This window comes from Vitis riparia, chromosome 12 (assembly GCF_004353265.1).
Source record: "Vitis riparia cultivar Riparia Gloire de Montpellier isolate 1030 chromosome 12, EGFV_Vit.rip_1.0, whole genome shotgun sequence".
In the NCBI taxonomy this organism is placed as follows: domain Eukaryota; kingdom Viridiplantae; phylum Streptophyta; class Magnoliopsida; order Vitales; family Vitaceae; genus Vitis; species Vitis riparia.
This window is the reverse complement of record NC_048442.1, coordinates 1-5000: the sequence shown is the minus strand read 5'-3', so window position 1 is coordinate 5000 and position 5000 is coordinate 1.

Genomic DNA, 5000 nt, shown 5'->3' with positions numbered 1-5000 from the left:
GGGTTTAGGGTTTAGGGTTTAGGGTTTAGGGTTTAGGGTTTAGGGTTTAGGGTTTAGGGTTTAGGGTTTAGGGTTTAGGGTTTAGGGTTTAGGGTTTAGGGTTTAGGGTTTAGGGTTTAGGGTTTAGGGTTTAGGGTTTAGGGTTTAGGGTTTAGGGTTTAGGGTTTAGGGTTTAGGGTTTAGGGTTTAGGGTTTAGGGTTTAGGGTTTAGGGTTTAGGGTTTAGGGTTTAGGGTTTAGGGTTTAGGGTTTAGGGTTTAGGGTTTAGGGTTTAGGGTTTAGGGTTTAGGGTTTAGGGTTTAGGGTTTAGGGTTTAGGGTTTAGGGTTTAGGGTTTAGGGTTTAGGGTTTAGGGTTTAGGGTTTAGGGTTTAGGGTTTAGGGTTTAGGGTTTAGGGTTTAGGGTTTAGGGTTTAGGGTTTAGGGTTTAGGGTTTAGGGTTTAGGGTTTAGGGTTTAGGGTTTAGGGTTTAGGGTTTAGGGTTTAGGGTTTAGGGTTTAGGGTTTAGGGTTTAGGGTTTAGGGTTTAGGGTTTAGGGTTTAGGGTTTAGGGTTTAGGGTTTAGGGTTTAGGGTTTAGGGTTTAGGGTTTAGGGTTTAGGGTTTAGGGTTTAGGGTTTAGGGTTTAGGGTTTAGGGTTTAGGGTTTAGGGTTTAGGGTTTAGGGTTTAGGGTTTAGGGTTTAGGGTTTAGGGTTTAGGGTTTAGGGTTTAGGGTTTAGGGTTTAGGGTTTAGGGTTTAGGGTTTAGGGTTTAGGGTTTAGGGTTTAGGGTTTAGGGTTTAGGGTTTAGGGTTTAGGGTTTAGGGTTTAGGGTTTAGGGTTTAGGGTTTAGGGTTTAGGGTTTAGGGTTTAGGGTTTAGGGTTTAGGGTTTAGGGTTTAGGGTTTAGGGTTTAGGGTTTAGGGTTTAGGGTTTAGGGTTTAGGGTTTAGGGTTTAGGGTTTAGGGTTTAGGGTTTAGGGTTTAGGGTTTAGGGTTTAGGGTTTAGGGTTTAGGGTTTAGGGTTTAGGGTTTAGGGTTTAGGGTTTAGGGTTTAGGGTTTAGGGTTTAGGGTTTAGGGTTTAGGGTTTAGGGTTTAGGGTTTAGGGTTTAGGGTTTAGGGTTTAGGGTTTAGGGTTTAGGGTTTAGGGTTTAGGGTTTAGGGTTTAGGGTTTAGGGTTTAGGGTTTAGGGTTTAGGGTTTAGGGTTTAGGGTTTAGGGTTTAGGGTTTAGGGTTTAGGGTTTAGGGTTTAGGGTTTAGGGTTTAGGGTTTAGGGTTTAGGGTTTAGGGTTTAGGGTTTAGGGTTTAGGGTTTAGGGTTTAGGGTTTAGGGTTTAGGGTTTAGGGTTTAGGGTTTAGGGTTTAGGGTTTAGGGTTTAGGGTTTAGGGTTTAGGGTTTAGGGTTTAGGGTTTAGGGTTTAGGGTTTAGGGTTTAGGGTTTAGGGTTTAGGGTTTAGGGTTTAGGGTTTAGGGTTTAGGGTTTAGGGTTTAGGGTTTAGGGTTTAGGGTTTAGGGTTTAGGGTTTAGGGTTTAGGGTTTAGGGTTTAGGGTTTAGGGTTTAGGGTTTAGGGTTTAGGGTTTAGGGTTTAGGGTTTAGGGTTTAGGGTTTAGGGTTTAGGGTTTAGGGTTTAGGGTTTAGGGTTTAGGGTTTAGGGTTTAGGGTTTAGGGTTTAGGGTTTAGGGTTTAGGGTTTAGGGTTTAGGGTTTAGGGTTTAGGGTTTAGGGTTTAGGGTTTAGGGTTTAGGGTTTAGGGTTTAGGGTTTAGGGTTTAGGGTTTAGGGTTTAGGGTTTAGGGTTTAGGGTTTAGGGTTTAGGGTTTAGGGTTTAGGGTTTAGGGTTTAGGGTTTAGGGTTTAGGGTTTAGGGTTTAGGGTTTAGGGTTTAGGGTTTAGGGTTTAGGGTTTAGGGTTTAGGGTTTAGGGTTTAGGGTTTAGGGTTTAGGGTTTAGGGTTTAGGGTTTAGGGTTTAGGGTTTAGGGTTTAGGGTTTAGGGTTTAGGGTTTAGGGTTTAGGGTTTAGGGTTTAGGGTTTAGGGTTTAGGGTTTAGGGTTTAGGGTTTAGGGTTTAGGGTTTAGGGTTTAGGGTTTAGGGTTTAGGGTTTAGGGTTTAGGGTTTAGGGTTTAGGGTTTAGGGTTTAGGGTTTAGGGTTTAGGGTTTAGGGTTTAGGGTTTAGGGTTTAGGGTTTAGGGTTTAGGGTTTAGGGTTTAGGGTTTAGGGTTTAGGGTTTAGGGTTTAGGGTTTAGGGTTTAGGGTTTAGGGTTTAGGGTTTAGGGTTTAGGGTTTAGGGTTTAGGGTTTAGGGTTTAGGGTTTAGGGTTTAGGGTTTAGGGTTTAGGGTTTAGGGTTTAGGGTTTAGGGTTTAGGGTTTAGGGTTTAGGGTTTAGGGTTTAGGGTTTAGGGTTTAGGGTTTAGGGTTTAGGGTTTAGGGTTTAGGGTTTAGGGTTTAGGGTTTAGGGTTTAGGGTTTAGGGTTTAGGGTTTAGGGTTTAGGGTTTAGGGTTTAGGGTTTAGGGTTTAGGGTTTAGGGTTTAGGGTTTAGGGTTTAGGGTTTAGGGTTTAGGGTTTAGGGTTTAGGGTTTAGGGTTTAGGGTTTAGGGTTTAGGGTTTAGGGTTTAGGGTTTAGGGTTTAGGGTTTAGGGTTTAGGGTTTAGGGTTTAGGGTTTAGGGTTTAGGGTTTAGGGTTTAGGGTTTAGGGTTTAGGGTTTAGGGTTTAGGGTTTAGGGTTTAGGGTTTAGGGTTTAGGGTTTAGGGTTTAGGGTTTAGGGTTTAGGGTTTAGGGTTTAGGGTTTAGGGTTTAGGGTTTAGGGTTTAGGGTTTAGGGTTTAGGGTTTAGGGTTTAGGGTTTAGGGTTTAGGGTTTAGGGTTTAGGGTTTAGGGTTTAGGGTTTAGGGTTTAGGGTTTAGGGTTTAGGGTTTAGGGTTTAGGGTTTAGGGTTTAGGGTTTAGGGTTTAGGGTTTAGGGTTTAGGGTTTAGGGTTTAGGGTTTAGGGTTTAGGGTTTAGGGTTTAGGGTTTAGGGTTTAGGGTTTAGGGTTTAGGGTTTAGGGTTTAGGGTTTAGGGTTTAGGGTTTAGGGTTTAGGGTTTAGGGTTTAGGGTTTAGGGTTTAGGGTTTAGGGTTTAGGGTTTAGGGTTTAGGGTTTAGGGTTTAGGGTTTAGGGTTTAGGGTTTAGGGTTTAGGGTTTAGGGTTTAGGGTTTAGGGTTTAGGGTTTAGGGTTTAGGGTTTAGGGTTTAGGGTTTAGGGTTTAGGGTTTAGGGTTTAGGGTTTAGGGTTTAGGGTTTAGGGTTTAGGGTTTAGGGTTTAGGGTTTAGGGTTTAGGGTTTAGGGTTTAGGGTTTAGGGTTTAGGGTTTAGGGTTTAGGGTTTAGGGTTTAGGGTTTAGGGTTTAGGGTTTAGGGTTTAGGGTTTAGGGTTTAGGGTTTAGGGTTTAGGGTTTAGGGTTTAGGGTTTAGGGTTTAGGGTTTAGGGTTTAGGGTTTAGGGTTTAGGGTTTAGGGTTTAGGGTTTAGGGTTTAGGGTTTAGGGTTTAGGGTTTAGGGTTTAGGGTTTAGGGTTTAGGGTTTAGGGTTTAGGGTTTAGGGTTTAGGGTTTAGGGTTTAGGGTTTAGGGTTTAGGGTTTAGGGTTTAGGGTTTAGGGTTTAGGGTTTAGGGTTTAGGGTTTAGGGTTTAGGGTTTAGGGTTTAGGGTTTAGGGTTTAGGGTTTAGGGTTTAGGGTTTAGGGTTTAGGGTTTAGGGTTTAGGGTTTAGGGTTTAGGGTTTAGGGTTTAGGGTTTAGGGTTTAGGGTTTAGGGTTTAGGGTTTAGGGTTTAGGGTTTAGGGTTTAGGGTTTAGGGTTTAGGGTTTAGGGTTTAGGGTTTAGGGTTTAGGGTTTAGGGTTTAGGGTTTAGGGTTTAGGGTTTAGGGTTTAGGGTTTAGGGTTTAGGGTTTAGGGTTTAGGGTTTAGGGTTTAGGGTTTAGGGTTTAGGGTTTAGGGTTTAGGGTTTAGGGTTTAGGGTTTAGGGTTTAGGGTTTAGGGTTTAGGGTTTAGGGTTTAGGGTTTAGGGTTTAGGGTTTAGGGTTTAGGGTTTAGGGTTTAGGGTTTAGGGTTTAGGGTTTAGGGTTTAGGGTTTAGGGTTTAGGGTTTAGGGTTTAGGGTTTAGGGTTTAGGGTTTAGGGTTTAGGGTTTAGGGTTTAGGGTTTAGGGTTTAGGGTTTAGGGTTTAGGGTTTAGGGTTTAGGGTTTAGGGTTTAGGGTTTAGGGTTTAGGGTTTAGGGTTTAGGGTTTAGGGTTTAGGGTTTAGGGTTTAGGGTTTAGGGTTTAGGGTTTAGGGTTTAGGGTTTAGGGTTTAGGGTTTAGGGTTTAGGGTTTAGGGTTTAGGGTTTAGGGTTTAGGGTTTAGGGTTTAGGGTTTAGGGTTTAGGGTTTAGGGTTTAGGGTTTAGGGTTTAGGGTTTAGGGTTTAGGGTTTAGGGTTTAGGGTTTAGGGTTTAGGGTTTAGGGTTTAGGGTTTAGGGTTTAGGGTTTAGGGTTTAGGGTTTAGGGTTTAGGGTTTAGGGTTTAGGGTTTAGGGTTTAGGGTTTAGGGTTTAGGGTTTAGGGTTTAGGGTTTAGGGTTTAGGGTTTAGGGTTTAGGGTTTAGGGTTTAGGGTTTAGGGTTTAGGGTTTAGGGTTTAGGGTTTAGGGTTTAGGGTTTAGGGTTTAGGGTTTAGGGTTTAGGGTTTAGGGTTTAGGGTTTAGGGTTTAGGGTTTAGGGTTTAGGGTTTAGGGTTTAGGGTTTAGGGTTTAGGGTTTAGGGTTTAGGGTTTAGGGTTTAGGGTTTAGGGTTTAGGGTTTAGGGTTTAGGGTTTAGGGTTTAGGGTTTAGGGTTTAGGGTTTAGGGTTTAGGGTTTAGGGTTTAGGGTTTAGGGTTTAGGGTTTAGGGTTTAGGGTTTAGGGTTTAGGGTTTAGGGTTTAGGGTTTAGGGTTTAGGGTTTAGGGTTTAGGGTTTAGGGTTTAGGGTTTAGGGTTTAGGGTTTAGGGTTTAGGGTTTAGGGTTTAGGGTTTAGGGTTTAGGGTTTAGG